The sequence below is a fragment of the Notolepis coatsorum genome (assembly GCF_963971535.1).
Source record: "Notolepis coatsorum genome assembly, chromosome: 16".
In the NCBI taxonomy this organism is placed as follows: Eukaryota; Metazoa; Chordata; class Actinopteri; order Aulopiformes; family Paralepididae; genus Notolepis; species Notolepis coatsorum.
Genome location: NC_140180.1, coordinates 53,609,289 through 53,627,587, shown reverse-complemented (window position 1 = coordinate 53,627,587; position 18,299 = coordinate 53,609,289).

Genomic DNA, 18,299 nt, shown 5'->3' with positions numbered 1-18,299 from the left:
GGTGCTTTGGTACCATGAGGTGCACGCATAGTCATAGTACCCTTGAATGAGTGCTCCTGCCAGAGTCTTCAGGGTATTCTTGTTTACCAGAGAGGAGATCCGGTACAAGAATCTAGTTCGTTGGTTGACTTTTTTTATTACATTGGATGCCATTTTGTCACAGGAAAGATTTGCCTCTAGGATGGAACCCAGGTAGGTAATTTCGTCTTTCCTTGTGACAATATTGTCACCCACTGTAACTGAGAAGCCGTCGGTCTTGCTGAGTTTGTTATTTGACCCGAAGAGAATGGACTCTGTTTTGCCCATGTGTAATGATAGTTTGTTATCAGCGAGCCATATGCAGATTTTGCCTAGTTCGGAGCTGAGGGTTTTTTCAACCTGCAACTTGTTCTTGTCAGAGACCAGCAGGGCTGAGTCGTCCGCAAACAGGAACAAGTTGCAGTCACAGGCTGACAACATGTAATTTGCATAAATTAGGAAGAGTAGCGGTCCTACTATGCTTCCTTGTGGAACACCACAGCTCACTGTGAGGGGGGGGGGATAGAGTACCGTTTACCTCTACCATCTGTTCTCTCCCCTCCAGGTAGGATTGCATAAAGCTCACTGATAAGCTATCAAAACCAATTGCTTTTAGCTTGTCCATCAGAGTGGAGTGATTGACAGTGTCGAAGACCTTTTGTGTTGTTGTGACATGTTGTGTGTTGAGACATTAAAACACTGTTGCTGTGGACAGGGATTTGAATGTATTCATTTAAACGGAGGGATGGAAAATGTGTTTTTAGAAATATCTGTGTACGTGTGCACATGGCCTTAACATCAAACTGAGGTTATTGACACATTTCAGCTCAACTATTTTGGCCTTTAACATGTAAATCAGCGACCATCAAAATACCATACAGTTTGGGTAGGGAGGGTGTCTCATGCACACTAAATTAAAGATATAGACTGATTCAATAAAATTTTCTGCATCAGGTTTATTACCCCCTCCAAACTGCATGGGTTCAACTCTAGTATCTCGTCCCCCTGTTTTAGGAGTGGTCTGGAGGAGGGCACGTTCCTTCTCTCCACTTGACATTGTATTAAGCTGCAAGGTTTCTGGCAGGGGGTTTGTGAGGCACAAATTCACAATATAATTTTTCCAATAGATCCTGAACTATGCCTTCTTGGAAACTTTACAAACACCAACCTTACACACAGTCATTCCATCAAGCTTACAGAACTCCTCCTGGTCATTGCCAAACAATTTATCGCAGCAAAGTGGAAGTCAGATCTCCCTTTGCCATTTGGGATGTGGCTCTCAGAGGTGAAGAGGAGTATCCCTCTAGAAAGGGTGACTTATTCATTAACACTTTAACTGCCGGAAGAAGTGTTTAGGCGTCCTTCCCCGCCATGCTCAAGTTGCCGAAGACGCCGTAACTCGTCTTTGATATCAATATTTAAAAAATCTGTGATCGGATTCATATTTCCCATCCGCTGGCCTGAGACCCACCAAAAAGCCCCACTGAACCCTCTAGCGGTTCAAGAGCGCCATCTGGTGGCCGATCGGCGCAATCGCCAAACAGGAAGTTACTTGGACGATGTGCTGTTCAGCCATATTACTTCCGGGCACTCGGTATATGTCCCGGCACTCTAGCTCGTCACAATACATAGCGATCCGTTGCCAATAACTCGATAAACAACATGATTTGGACGTATATACCATTATACAACCTGGAAATGGACCGGGTATTCCAACATCCCATAATAGGAAAATGTATACTCCACGCTCATCGCCCAACGGCGCGAGGAAGATACGGTAAGATTCAGCGTTATTTTTCAATGTCTTCTATACTAACTGATCTGATGAACATTTGACCCACATTAGATGAATGGTATAACACTGCCCACGGAATTATAAACGCCCCCTCGCCCATCCGGTCAACATCAGATGACGTGTAGTAACTTCCATAAGTCCGTCCAGTTGGATTTTTTTATATCGCGCCGATTGCTATCAAACTGTATTTGATCATCAATATAATGCATTTGGGGCTATAAATCACGTTCTGGAGAAAGCTGCAGAAAGAGATGAAAACATACTTATACTTTAGATCATATTTTAGTATGAATATGTGAATGAAAAAGTTTAACGTTCATACACCCTGAACAATACATATAGGACATTGAATGGGCCCTAATAATGGCAATTTAGCAATAGCATTTAAAAAGTTATAGCCCTGCAAAGAAGGGGAACTTCTCCATAGACAAATAGAGCTGGCAACCTATGGTATATCATGAATTTAGCCTTAGGCAATCAAAGTGTTAAGGAACAGGGTTGATCGTTTCAAGATTTTTTTTTACTGGACTATTTGGAAGATCTCCCATCTGACTTGATTGAATGACCATTTCAATGATCTCTCTATTTGCTCCATTCTAATAATGTTGTGTATGTAGGTGCCTTTATTACTTTATTTTACATATTTACAACAGAGTTACCATATATATATATATATATATATATATATATATATATATATATATATATATATATATATATATATATATATATATATATATATATATATATATATATATATATATATATATATATATATATATATATATATATATATATATATATGTATACTGTATACCCACATATTGTTGTTGCTGTCTTGTAATTGTCTCTGTATTGTCATTTTGTAAGTTTTGGATATTGACAAATCTAAAAAAAAAAAAAAATAAAAAAAAAATATATATATATATATATATATATATATATATATATATATATATATATATATATTTTTTTTTTTTTATTTAGATTTGTCAATATATATATATATTTAAAAAAAATACCATACAGTTTAACCAATTCCATATCAATTGATAGTTTATTAATGATGCAGCAGGCGGCTTGGTGAGAAAACATAGGAGCGCCCCTCAGACACACACAATGGCATATTCATTGCATTTTTTTGTTCAGTAAATAAATGCTTATACTCTTATAATTATAATAATAAATATGACTATATCTGTATGTATTGTGTGCCAGTGTTAATTTTGTCAGCTATTTTAATTTAGGTTTTAGTCATGTGTCAAATGCTCCTTTTTAGTTTTTATCATATTTAGTCACCTTCATTTATTTTTCATTTAGTCAGTTTTAATCAACTAAAGGTCTGAGCATTTTAGTCTTCATTTAGTCTCGATTTAGTATTTTTGTAGTAATGAGTTACTGTGAAAGTAACTATTTAGTTATTAAAAATAAATAAATCAATTGCTCCCATTAGCCTAATGCCCTTACAGATTATTACAGTCAAAATCTGTTGATCAACTTGACAGTTTCCATTCATTTGCATTCACATCACTGAACTCTGCTAAGCAATGTGGTCTATACACACACAAACCTGACACAAACACAAATATATGTTGTCCTGACGTAATAAGAAATGTGCCGTGCCGAATCAGATGGTTTGTATCGCCGCATGCTCGGGGACATGCACGTTTAGGTTCAACGTGTGTGTACGTTTAGGTTCTAGGTTGAAGAAAACCTTGCAACCTTGGTTAAGATATCAATTGTGCATTGCAACCAGTGTTAATTTTGGCAGCTATTTTCATTTTAGTTTTAGTCTTAGTCATGTGTCAAGTGCTCCTTTTTCGTTTTCATCATATTTAGTCATCTTCATTTATTTTTCATTTAGTCAGTTTTAGTCAACTAAATGTCTGAGCATTTTAGTCTTAGTCAGTTTTTGTCTCAATTTTGTCTTTTTTGTTTTAGTCTAGATTTTGTCGACAAAAACGGATGACATTTTTGTCTATTTTTAGTTAATCTACTAAAAAAAAATTTTATATTATATAAATTATAAAACTTTTTTTTCTTTTCTTTTTTACAGCTACTGTTTTATATATACTGTTTTTTAGTAATAACTAGAAAGTAATGGTATTTATTCAACAACAGGTGATTGTATAGATTAGTATTAGTATCATTAAATGACAACTATGCTTCACACACGGACATTATACGTTGTTGCACTTGCTTCCAGAAGCCTCAGTTTAGGTCAGCTAGTAGCAGAGGCTCTGTTGTGATTTTTAATGCACAATAAATATTCAACATTCTCTTTTGAGACTCCGCCTCAGACTCTTATCATTTGGCACTAAAAGCTAAACATTATCACCGGTATGGCTGTCCGCAACATGTCATTAATTGTGTGCGAGAGGTCGATCAGTTAGCCACATTAGCGTGAGCTAGGTTAGCCAGTTAGCGTGAGCTAGATGGAAAGAATGTAACATTACTGGTGAAAAAGTGATTTACCTTGGAATACTCCTTTGCCAACTTGCTGTACTTTGCTTTGCAGGTCTGCAGCTGGATTATGAATAGTCCCAACTTTAGCCAAGGTAACGTTAAGCTAAAACTAGCTTTTCAAATAGCTCTTCAGCTAATGCTAATAACAGAGCTCCTCGTCACACTGCTCTGTCGGGACGATGGCATTAAGAAAAGTTATAATTATTTTGTCTTGTCTTGTTTTAGTCAACAATATCAACATACATGAAGAGAAATTTCTTCCTGGTTTTTGTAAATGACATTTTTGTGTCCTCAGTTGTGGTCAACGATATTTAATAAACTATTTAGTCTCGTTAGCGTGACATGGTCTTCAATAACGTGACGTCACGTCTCGTTGTCGTCATGAAAAAAAACTTCATTGACGAACATCTTTCGTCACCATTTTAGTTGACAAAATTAACACTGATTGCAACGTTAGTTAGGATATCAATTGTGCATGAAAGGACTAAATTGTTTGATTTAGGATTAAAGCGAAGTTAACGGCAACTGGTTTTGCAACTGGGAGTCAAGTCATGCTTTTAAATGAGTATTGATGAGATGCCCTTAGAGATTCTTACAGTCAAAATCTGTTGATCAACTTGACAGTTTCTATTCATTTGCATTCACATCACTGAACTCACCAAATGTCTGCGGTATAGTCAAGATGTAGTCCAGCCCCTCAAACCTTTTCTTTAGCTCATTTCCATTTTTGTATATTCTCTCTCCAAGTAGTTTGGAAAAGTTTCCATGTCCCATTTGCCGTGTGCCACACTGCCACCTGGACATGGTATCATGCTAACTAGATGCCTGAAAACGGGTGGCAAGTGGCTTCGGATGAGTCCGGTTGCTGTTTTGGGCAGTAGATAGGATCTTTGAACCAAGACACAATTTACATTTAACTAAAACGTTCTTTTCTTTGTCTTCGACAAAAGAGAAATAGTGAGAATATCCATGACTTATAGTGGGCGCGAGCACTATACATACCGCGAGTGAGGAAATTAATCAAGGCAGCATGCTTGCGCTTACACACAGGGAACGGAAATGCTTCACTAATAATAACATGAATTATTCTAAAAGTTATAATTATTTTGTCTCGTCTTAAAATGGAGAGAGATTTCGGCTAGATTTTATTTTGTAAACTACATTTTGTGTTGTCATTTGTAGTCAACGATATTGCATTAATTATTTAGTCACAGTGTCACATGATCTACATTAACGTGACATCTCGTTGTCATCAGGGGAAAAAGCTTCGTTTACGACCATATTTAGTTATCATTTTAGTTGACAAAATTAACACTGGTGTGCGCCTGTGTTTTTAATTAACAGCTTCATTTGGAAGAAATCATTGGTGATTATGCACGTGGATTCTACAGACATCCTCGGATTAAATCATTATATTATAACGAATTGTATTTGCTCATAAAAGTGCAGGGACGGACATTCCATGATTTTATTAAAACTCAACAGAACAGCAATCAACCTCAAAATTAACCTCCGTCGGCACTGCAGTAGTATGGTAGACAGTCCTAATGGCTGTAACTGTACAACTTACTGTTAATGAAACTAAGGTTAGTTAGGTCCATCTGATTTCGTTTTTTAATTTTTTTATAATTTCAGATCAAAAGTTTGTTTAATCTAGTAACATAGTGTGGCAGATATCACCCCCCCTCTCATAGATATGTGAAGGATGGGAGATATTATTGCCACGGAAGGAGTAGAGACAATTAGGTAGCTGATTACGATAGAACACACCTGTGCATCATTAGTTCACCCACATCCCACATGCACACACCCCAGACACACACACAAAGCCACTAGGTTAGTCAGAAGTAAGTTGAGTGGAGGTGAGGTTGGAGTTGTGACATAGAGAGAGAGAGATTGAGATATTCGGAGTTGTGTAAGGTGAGAGGTAGTGAGAGGAGAGCAGGCCACGTGAGCGGATTGGCGCAGGCGTGAAATCCGCTCTTCGCTCTAGATGGCTTGTTCCGCTCCGCTAATCGTTCATGTTGACCCCGCCCCAAGTCGTTCTCCGCTCGCTCACCGCTCACCAGGGACGTGCACAGGACTTTAGAGGGGCAGGTGCTCAAAGGCTGAAAAGGGCACTACACTTGTGTGTATATATTAACCGAGCGCGCATAGCGCGCAAGCACAATTTTTAAGGGCCCTTTTCGGGCGGGGGCCCCCTTTTTATGCTTTTTGGGGGGTTTTGGTGATCAAATATTGAATATTAATAATAATCAGTGCAGGAGCTCACTTATCCTTGAAAGACACTTTTATCACTGACTTAAAAGGCCCATACATCTCCATAAATGTTCAGGGGGGAGGGAATAAGTGCTTACCCTACAGACCCCAAGAAGTGCTGTATATTCTGTATTGTTTAATATAAATGCATTTTTTATACCTAATATTTTGATTCTATCCTGACATTTTTCAGTTGGAAGGGCAGTCTATATGCTTAATGGTAAAAAAAAACAAAAAAAACAAAAAAATTATTTTTTTCCAAAAAGGGCACTTTTTTGATGAGGCTCAAAAAGGCAGGTGCTCAGGCACCCCTTGGCCTCTATGTGTGCACGTGCCTGCCGCTCACCTTGAATCGAGCGCTCCCCGCTCCACATCGCTCGGCAGATATATTTTTTTTTGGAGCATGGTGTAAATTAGCTCAAACTACAACAGTCTACACCCCCTGGGCCCCTTAACAATTGTTTGTATTGAGCCGTATTGTAATTGTACCCTTTCTGCAATGTTAAATAACGTTGTTTATCCATTCACTAGCTCTATTAAGCGATGATAGCTAGCCTAGCCACAATGCTATGGTCGCTGCCATTAACGTTAGCATGTAAGCTAACGACAACAACAATGGCGTCATATACTTTTTCTAACAGGATGTGAGTGACGGTTCACCCTTCTCATTGGTTGAAAATGGCCTTCATGTTTGTACATCGCCATCTGTTGCTTTGGCATTGTACTACATGTATATTACATCAGTGTTAAACCACTGTGAGCGGCCCGGAGTGGATTGGAGCGTAGGAGAACTCTTGCGCCGGACGTCGCGCCGACCCATTTTAAAACCCACTCCTCGCTCACGTCAAAACCGCCCGCGCCGCTCGCGCGCCGCTCACGTCCACTGGAGGAGAGGTGAAGGCGAGAAGGTGTTCATTGTGTACTTAAGCATTACATCACACGCAGGAGTGGTTTGTGACCAATAAACCATGCCTAGGGGTGGTCGTTAGGCCCGAGGCGCAGCCGAGGGTCGTTAGACCCCCCTAGGCATGGTTTATTGGTCACAAATCACGACTGCACGTGGTGTAAAGCTTTTATACAACTGCCAGATTCATCCAACCTTATTTCTATACAATAAACACACATTAATCGAAGATTTATTGAAAAAACCATCCGCCAGAAAAAGTAGTTCCCACAACTACAAAAAAGACAAGTTGCCTCCATGTGGAAGCAGCTTGAAGTGCATCCAACCAAACTAACACATCCAACTGTGTATTATTGGAATGATTGAGAGAAGTTGCCTCATGTGGAAGCAGCTTGAAGTGCATCCAACCAACTAACACATCCAACTGTGTATTATTGGAATGATTGATTGAAAATGTTATTACCAGATGCAGAATGGGTACAATACAGTACGGCTCAATACACACAATTGTTAAGGGAATGCAGACCTACTTTCCATAGAACTTCATTCTTAGATGCTTCTATATAAAGTAGGTAAAACAAATTAAAAGGTTTTCTTTGCCCTATAGGAAAAAAAATGTTTTTTTCGCCCTATTTTTTTATTTATTTCTTTTAGCCTAAACTTAACCAGTTGGAAACCAGGGGTACAGTAATAAAATTAGCAATCAACCAATCAATCAATTCAATAGACCATGCTCACTTAAAACAGCGCTGCTTCTCTCTCTGACTCCCCCGCTGTTGCAGACAGGAGTGTGTGTGTGTGTGTGTGTGCGTGTGTGTGTGTGTGTGTGTGTGTGTGTGTGTGTGTGTGTTTGTGGGTACGCCAGCGTCGGACAGTGTGAGAGTGAACGCTGCAGTCAGTGGGAAGGAAGTAGAAATTTAAATCAATCAATTAATCTATCAATCAATCCGCGATTTTTCTTTTGTTCTAGATTGACTCAAGACCCATCAATTACATAATCCAACATTGTTTAAAGGACTAACACATTCCCCTTGACAGAATCGCTTCATATTTAGTCGTTATGGGCTTATGGCGCTATCAACATTCTGGCGCTATGAACATTCTCCCGGAGTGAGCCGGCGGAGTGATTATGTGATTCGGTTGTGGGCGGGTCCTGAGCCCAGGACCGTGGATTGTTGCCAATAAAGACGTGTAAATGGCCAATCAGAATCGAGAAATTTGCATGCCGTTGTATAATGGACCCTAGCCTGGCTGAGAAACCCCCTTGTGTACTGACCGGACGACTACCCTGAGTATTGAACAATCCCTTTTTCTGTACAAGAGCCTGTTTTGTGTTTTTGACCATCGGACTTACGACCATTCTCTTGCCTAACGAACTGGATTCTGCCCTTATTCAATAAATATTCGTATTGATTGGTATTGCTCTTGTGTGGACATTCAAATTTGTTTGTATTTGAACCGTGGCGAGTCTGAACCCCACCAGGCTCGTCACAATAGTAAATACTATTTCTAACTCACTTTCATTTTGAAAAGCCATGGGAACACCCACACACTGTCTCCACTTGCTAAATAGTATTTTTAATTATACATTAATATTTAATCATACAAGACTTATAATATTATACTCTAATTACTATAGTATAATCATTATACTATAATTGAACCCCTGCACTGAATAACCATGTAAGTCCATCTTGAAATAGTTTGGACAGCCCATGTAGTCACAGTTGTGAAGTTAATCTAAATCACTCGGAGTGTGAATGTGATATAAGAAAGACTCAACCTCGAATGTATTTAACCACAGACATAACTCTTTAGATAATAAAGTTTGAAAACAGTCACCTCTGATGTAAAAATTATTGACCGTTTTTGTAGCCAATGAAATTCTGGAGCTAATGGTATGATTCATTATGGTAAAGGGAGAGAAGAATGAACGGCCCACCATTTTGGACGAATGATCACAGATACAAGGATTACAAAAACATCTGTAAATTACCCTAAGAACCACCAGGGTAAAAAATCGCGCTGAGCCGTGGATGCACTCCGAAATACTGGCCGCTATGAAAACCAGAGACAAAAAATGCTCTGAGTTTCGTAAAAGTCAGTCAAAGCTTACTAAAAGCACGAGCAGTGAACTCCAAGCCCACGTGACTGAACTCAAACTAGAAAGAAACAGACTAAGAAACGACGTAAACTCCATGATCAAAACTGCAAAAAAGAATTTCATCAATGACAAAACTGAGGAAAACAAAAACAAACCACGTGAACTTTGGAAATTACTCAATAATCAACTAGGATGCAGTAAAAAACTTAAAACCAGATTCTCAAACATAAACATAAAAACTGACAACACGCTCATCACAGACAAGCTGGATGTAGCCAATTACTTAAACATTTTCTTCACAAACATAGCCACAACACTGGTAAACAAACTACCCTCCCACTCAGGGCTTTATGGGGTAGAACACATAGTAGCTTTCTACAAAAACCTAGGGGTCCGCAAGGACGACTTCAAGCTGGAAATGGTAACAACAGATGAGGTACTCAATAAACTGAGCGCCCTCCAACCTAACAAGGCCACTGGCCATGACAACATCCCCTCCAAATTCCTCAGAGACTCAGCAGCCGCCATCACACCAATCATCACACACATAATAAACCTCTCCATAAAACAGGGACACGTCCCCAAGGACTTCAAAATTGCGAGGGTGACCCCTCTGCACAAAAAGGGCAGCAAATTAGACCCAGGCAACTACCGCCCTGTTTCTATTCTCACCTCCATCTCGAAAGTCATGGAAAAAATAGTCTACGAACAGGTCGAAAAGTACCTAGCGGAAAAAAATCTAATCTACGAATTCCAATCTGGCTTCAGAACATCCCACTCCACTGACACATGCCTTCTCTATTTGAATGACCACATCAAACAAGAGGTGGACGCAGGCAAATACTGCGGCATGGTCATGCTGGACCTACAAAAGGCCTTTGACACGGTCAATCACTCCATTCTGATTGACAAGCTAAAAGCAATTGGTTTTGATAGTCTATCAGTGAGCTGGATGCAATCCTACCTTGAGGGGAGGGAACAGATGGTGGAGGTAAACGGTACCCTATCCCCCCCCCTCACAGTGAGCTGTGGTGTTCCACAAGGAAGCATACTAGGACCGCTACTGTTCCTAATTTATGCAAATGACATGTCGTCAGCTTGTGACTGCAACTTGTTCCTGTTTGCGGACGACTCAGCCCTGCTGGTCTCTGACAAGAACAAGTTACAGGTTGAAAAAACCCTCAGCTCGGAACTAGGCAGAATCTGCATATGGCTCGCTGATAACAAACTATCATTACACATGGGCAAAACAGAGTCCATTCTCTTCGGTTCAAATAACAAACTCAGCAAGACCGACGGCTTCTCAGTTACAGTGGGTGACAATATTGTCACAAGGAAAGATGAAATTACCTACCTGGGGTCCATCCTAGAGGCTAATCTCTCCTGTGACAAAATGGCATCCAATGTAATAAAAAAAGTCAACCAACGAACTCGATTCTTGTACCGGATCTCCTCTCTGGTAAACAAGAACACCCTGAAGACTCTGGCAGGAGCACTCATTCAGGGGTACTACGACTATGCTTGCACCTCATGGTACCAAAGCACCTCAAAGGCGCTAAAAACAAAATTACAAACATCTCAAAACAAACTGGTCAGACTACTGCTTGACCTTACTCCTAGAACCCACCTCACCCCTGCCCACTTCGACAACCTAGGATGGCTTAGAGTAGACGACAGAGTACAACAACTTGCAATGGGCCTGGTCTACAAGATACACTACACGACCAAGGTACCCATGTACATGTCAAAATACTTCCCAAAGGTCAGTGAATACCACGATCACAACACCAGAGGGAGCTCCACAAATCATGTCAAACCCAGATTCGGCTCAAATAAGGGACTAAACACGTTTCGCAATTATGCCACATCAATGTGGAACGCCCTACCCAAAGCTGTAAAGGAATGTGGATCACTACCCACTTTCAAAACCTCTCTCAAGGGACACCTACGGGAGACTGCAATTCAACACTGGCCCCTGTAAATATCCTAACCCAATCATTCCAACCCCCTCCAATGTACAGTCATTTACCTAGTATGGTTTTGTCAATAGTTCAATGTACAATTGTGTTTGTTTGTACAGTGTCTCCTCCCCCCCCCCCTCAATGTACAGTGTTACTTGTTTATACAGTGTGCCCCCCGCCCCCCCCCCCCCCAACCACCTCCAATGTAAATTACCCAGTATGGTTGTCAATATCCCAATGTACCAAACCCCCCCACCCAACCTCCAATGTACAGTTTCTACGTCAAATGTATATACTCCCTTTTCTTGACTCCTTCTGTATCACAAACAGTACTGTATTTGCAAATCTGGTATGTCATAAATGTATAGATGTAGCAGTACTGACTATCTGTATGTCATGTATGTCATATATGTCTATATGAATTGAAAATGGGGGACCCTGATGGAAACAAGACAAACGTCTTTCTCAGGTCTGCATCCCCTTAACAATTGTATGTATTGAGCCGTACTGTATTGTACCCATTCTGCAATCTGTTAAATAAAGTTTTCATTCATTCATTCATTCAAACACTCGTTTTCCGTGGGATTGTTATAAACGTTGGACCTGTACTGTATAAGACTTCAGGCTATGGAACCGTTATGTTTTCCAGCTCCTACCTCTCTCAGCTGGAACTCAAAAACAGGCATCTAGCAACAAGTAAACAAAACGTATTTCAGTGTGTTCAAACCTCTAACTCTATTACATTAGCACTCAGAGTGAGTCTTCTCCTGTTGTGGAAGAAAGTTCAGAATGTTTATTTTTTTTCAAAAGAGACCAGACTCATGCACGGTGCTATAAGTCGTTCAAGTAATACATTGCAACTTACTTTGGGTATGCAATCATCATGCGTTTTGTGCAAAATGTGCCCTCAGCATAAGGGGTTTATATTAGGGATGTTCGATATTGTCTTTTTTACCGATATTGATATACCGATATTGTCCAACTCTTAATTTCCGATACCAACCGATATCAACCGATACCGATATAATGCATGCAGGGTTCCCCCCCCCCCCCCCCCCCCCCCCCCCCCAAAAAACTGAATAATTTCAGTGCCACGAGGTGGCGCCAGAGTTAGCTCTTGAATGCCACCATCGGCGCCAATGTTATGCTTAATATCGCCTAATCTATGTTTTCAATTATGGCTATGTGTCTAATCTGCCCGTCGCTTATAAAAAGAATCCTTTTCCAGTCAGTGCTGTCAACGCAGATTGGTTTTTTATCGCTTCATTTCCGTTTGAGAGCATTTTGAAAAGCACCCGTTTTGAGGTAAAAAAACAGTCCATTCTGGAGCATTCTATGATAATCGTCTTTTACTGGAATATTCCAGAACGTTGATATTTGTCGGCCTATTTATAAATCGTTTTTCAAATAAACGCTAGATGATCAACGCACGCACGCACATTAGAGCCACGCACGGATAATCGCTGTGTTAATTTCCTCTTGGATCTTTACAGTGAAACCGATAGAGCCCATTTCACAAAACAGCTTAAATATCTTCATCAAAATTAGTCTGATTATCCTAACACTGATAACATAGATTCCTTACCTGACATCAGATGATTTGATTTGATTTGATTTGATGTTAAAATACAAATTTTATTTTTTTTAAACCGATACCGATAAATTCCGATATCACATTTTAATGCCAATATCGGCCGATAATATCGGTAGGCCGATAATATTGGACATCTTATATAAATATAATTAAAACTACTTTACTGAGCGTGTGCAGGCGTTCCTGACTCATCAGAGTACATTTTCACTCCACCAACGCACCTGTCACGTAGCGTTTACTCAGGTGTGTAAAGAGACTTTGGATGAAGAGGCTTTCATTAAAAGTTACATCGCAAAGTGTTAGTTGCTGTAAACACATGGAACAGGCTTCATCAACTTGATCCTGTGTCCATACACCTTTCTACGCTTAGCAATTACATGGCATATTGACGAACCAAGTCAATAACCATTTTAGATAGCGCCATTGTCCTTATGCCCTGTGGAATAATCCAGCCTAAAAGGGTGCTTTTTATTTACTTTCAAAAAAGTATTATTCCTTTTACAGTAAAAAAGCACAAGAAAGTGGAACAAAAATTGAGGTGAAGCAATCGGCTGATAAATCTTTATTTTTTTTCTCAGTCTCCCTATCAGACGTGAACGTCTGATAACCACCGCCAGCCCCCCTTCTCCCCTCCCCCCTCTCTCGCCCTTCACTTCTGTGTGTCTGCACAGCAGCGATAAGCAAATCAATATCCTGTCACTTCTCATTTTTACTAGCCCAATTCTGCTCTCTGCACCTTCCACAAGGTGACAAGCTCCTGCCTCATGGTCTGGACTGGCCAATCTCTGCCTCCCTTTGTGGAATACCGTCTCTCCTTCTGGCAGCTCCGAGAGACACACTCTGTATCAGAGGAACGATGCCAACAGGTTGGAAGCTAATGCAACTCAATGTAGACAGAGATGTTCAACTTTACAGCGTGTTCGGGTCACGTTCAGTTCATCAGATAACACGAGACGTACACGAAGTCATCTCGTAAGACGACTGATGTACCACACTGTATTCGTACGTCTTGTGACATCGCATTGAAGTCTAGGTATGAGTGGAACACAACATTCTCATACACGGTGACAGTACAGTGACAGACATCATGCATGAGAACAGATATACAGGGTACAGTGAGAATAGCGAAGCACATGTTTCTTTGTCTAGCTTCAGCTGCTATTTCTGAACACATCTTCAATGAGCAGCAATTTAAGCCTTCAGTAACTGTAGAGATGTGACTGACACATTTCAGTGATGGCTTGTTAACCTTTGGCATTGATTGATTTCAATCATTAGAGTATGTCATTGCTCTGGTGACTCAGTGGAGATGAAGATTGAGCCTGTGCTGTCAGTGCATACTGTACTACATACAGTATGTAGCATGACTCGACATTTCAGGCATACAGATAGGATTTATGCCACTGTTCATCAAGCTTAACCTCTTAAGCCCGGAGCCCTATTTTCTGAAAATCTGCCTAAAATACATACAAGTAAATGGAATATTGCTCCACTTCTACAAGGTCCATTTGCATGTTCTTGGTATCTAGGGACATCTATCAGACTCAAGAAGAAATGCCTGACTCGTACTGTGACAACATCTCCCCATGGTTAAATAATAGCAGTGTTATTAGACAAAGATAATCTGTAGAGCTGCTGAACGAAAATGGAGGAAAACCAAGCTAACAGTCCACTGTGATATATATAAGGAAGCCATGACTGCCTATAACAAAGAAATACGAGTGGCAAGAAAGGACTATTTTTCTAAGATTATCACAGAGAATGTTGGAAACTCTAGAATATTATTCTGAGCCATCGACCAGCTACTCAACACTGCCCCCACCCCTGCACAGTCATCTGCATCAAAATGTGAATAACTGCATTATTCTTCAATAACAAAATAACTTCAATTAGAGCCAGCATTAGTCCTGATACAAACATGGACACCATCAGCAAACCATGCGAAAAAGTAACCATAGGAAAATGTGCTTGCATTACATTAACTGAGCTTTACAAAACTGTCATGGAATGTAACTCCTCCACTTCCTGTATTGACCCTATACCCACAGCATTTTTTAACCCTTGTGCCTTGTTAAGAGTTGTCACGTTAGTGCATGAAAAGATTGCATCACGTTCAAGGTCATAAAAAACATAATTTGTAATATTTCGTTCCAATTCTTTTTTCATGAATACCACTATGAACTTAACTCAACATATCTATCAAAGATTCCAAATATTTCCGTTTGTAGGGTTATGGTTAGGGTTAGGGTAAGGGTTGGGGTTAGGGTTAGTGTTAGGTTTGGGGTTAGGGTTAGGGTTAGGGTTAGGGTTGGGGTTGGGGTTAGGGTTAGGTTAGGGGACTGTTGAGCAAGTGTTGGGGTGGGAACGGGCACAGGGATGAGATTTTACCTTCTCCTAATCTTTCTGTCTGGGTAACCCTAACCCTAACCCCCTAATGGCAAGAAATAAACCACTATGGACGGTTTGAAAGCTAATATTGTTAACTTTTGTGTTAGAGGGTTTCAAAATCTAATCTTTTCAAATTCTGTGAATATATGGAAAATAAGCAAACGGACACAATTTCATGACATAATAATCAACACAGCCATCGTTGTACACAGAAACACAAAAGAATATAGGCAAAAACACAAAATAGTCGCTAAGGGGGCAGAAGAGTTAAGCGAATATTCGAGAGTATTGCAAGTCATGTCCTAAATATTATAAATACATAGCTTCTGACAGGTATTTTCCCAGACGCATTCAAAATAGCTGTTGTAAGACCCTTACTAAAGAAACCCAAACTAGACAGTAATGTACTAACCAATTATAGGCCAATATCCAACCTCCCATTCATCAGCAAGATAATAATAATAATAATAATGCATTCTATTTATAAGGCGCCTTTCAAGGCACTCAAGGTCGCTGTACAACAATTTAAAAACAGTTAAATTCTCAATCACAATCCATTAAAATATAAAATATAAATATAAAATCAGACAAAATAAAATCAGACATACGCCTGCCTAAACAGGTGGGTTTTGAGGTGGGTTTTAAATGGAATGATGGAGTCAATGTTCCTGATGTTGGGGGGGAGGGAGTTCCAAAGGCGGGGGGCAGAGTGGCTGAAGGCTCTTGACCCCATGGTGGACAGACGGGCTGGGGGGACGGTCAGGTTGATGGAGGAGGCAGACCTGAGGGACCGGGTGGGAATGTTGATGTGAAGGAGGTCGGACAGGTATGGATGGGCGAGGTTGTGAATGGCCTTGAATGTATGGAGGAGGATCTTGTAGTCTATGCGATGTTTAATGGGAAGCCAGTGTAGTTGGCGTAGGACGGGGGTGATGTGACTGATGACATGGGTTCTGGTGATTATACGGGCAGCAGCGTTCTGGACCAGTTGGAGCTTATGGAGGAGTTTGTGGGGGAGACCAAAGAGAAGGGAGTTGCAGTAATCTAAGCGGGAAGTGACGAGGGAGTGGACCAGGATTGCAGCGCTGTTGGGGGTGAGTGAAGGGCAGAGGCGGTTGATGTTGCGAAGGTGGAAGTAGGCAGACCGGATGGTGTTATTGATGTGGGAATGGAATGATAGGGTGCTGTCGAGGACGACACCCAGACTCTTGACCTGGGGGGAAGGGGAAACCAAGGAGTTGTCTATGGTGAGGGTGAAACTTGGGTGCTTGGTGAGTGTGGACTTGGAGCCAATGAGGACTACCTCTGTTTTGTCACTGTTGAGTTTGAGGAAATTTGAAGTGAACCAGGATTTGATGTCCTGTAAACAGGCACAGAGAGAAGGGGGAGGGAGAGTGGAAGTGGGTTTGGAGGAAACATAGAGCTGGGTGTCGTCCGCGTAACAGTGGAAATTGATGCTGTATTTACGGAGAATCCGACCGAGTGGGAGGAGGTAGATGATGAAGAGGATAGGGCCAAGGACAGAGCCCTGGGGAACACCGGAGGAGAAGGGTGATGGATGGGATGTGAATGATTTTAGCTGAATGAACTGAATACGGCCAGATAGATATGAATGGAACCAGTCTAGGGATGTGTGGGAGATTCCAATGGAGGCTAGTCGGTTGAGGAGGGTGGAGTGAGATATGGTGTCAAATGCGGCGCTTAGATCAAGGATGATGAGGATGGATAATAGTCCGGAGTCAGCTGCCATCAGTAGGTAATTTGTGATTTTGAGGAGGGCTGTTTCTGTGCTGTGACGGGGGCGAAAACCAGATTGGAACTGTTCATAGAGGTTATTGTTGGAGAGGTGAGCATGAATCTGAGAAGCCACTACTTTTTCCAGGATTTTTGAGAGAAATGGCAGGTTGGAGATGGGGCGGAGGTTATTGAAAATGTTGGGGTCTAAACCAGGTTTCTTTAGAATCGGTGTTACAGCAGCGGATTTGAGAGATGATGCGACAGAACCAGAGGTGAGGGAGGAATGGATGATTGCAATTAAGATACTTGAAAAAATTGTCTCAATACAAATAATCTCCTTTCTCAAAGAAAACAACATTATGGAGGAATTTCAATCAGGCTTCAGAACGCACCATAGCACTGAAACTGCTCTTACAAAAATAATTAGTGACCTCAGAATAAACTCTGATGCAAACAAAGTCTCAATTATCGTCCTATTAGATCTAAGTGCAGCGTTTGACACGATCGACCATGATATCCTAATAAATCATCTAGAAAAGTTAGTTGGTCTTTCTGACTATGTATTAAACTGGTTCAGAACATATATCAAAAGGAGAAAATATTACGTCAGGCTTGGAGATCATTCTTCTGAGAAACATGACACCTACTTCGGAGTTCCACAGGGGAGCTGCCTTGGTCCATTATTATTCTCACTATACATGCTGCCACTAGGAGACATCATTAGAAAACACAATGTATGTTTCCATAGTTACGTAGATGACACACAATTGTACATCTCCGCTGAACCAAATGATCGCACAGCTATAAACTCCATTTCCGCTTGTCTCTTAGCAATAAACAAATGGATGACGAACAACTTCCTAAAATTAAATAAGGGCAAAAACTGAAATCCTACTAGTCGGCCCTATAACAAAAAGAGAAATGTTACAGAGCAATATAGTCAAGTCAAGTCAAGTCAAGAGTTTTATTTGTCACGGCATACAAGTATACAATGAAATGCGGGGCAACTTACTCCTTGGATCAAACCAGAAGTTACAAGTCTTGGTGTTATAATAGACTCAGACCTAAGATTT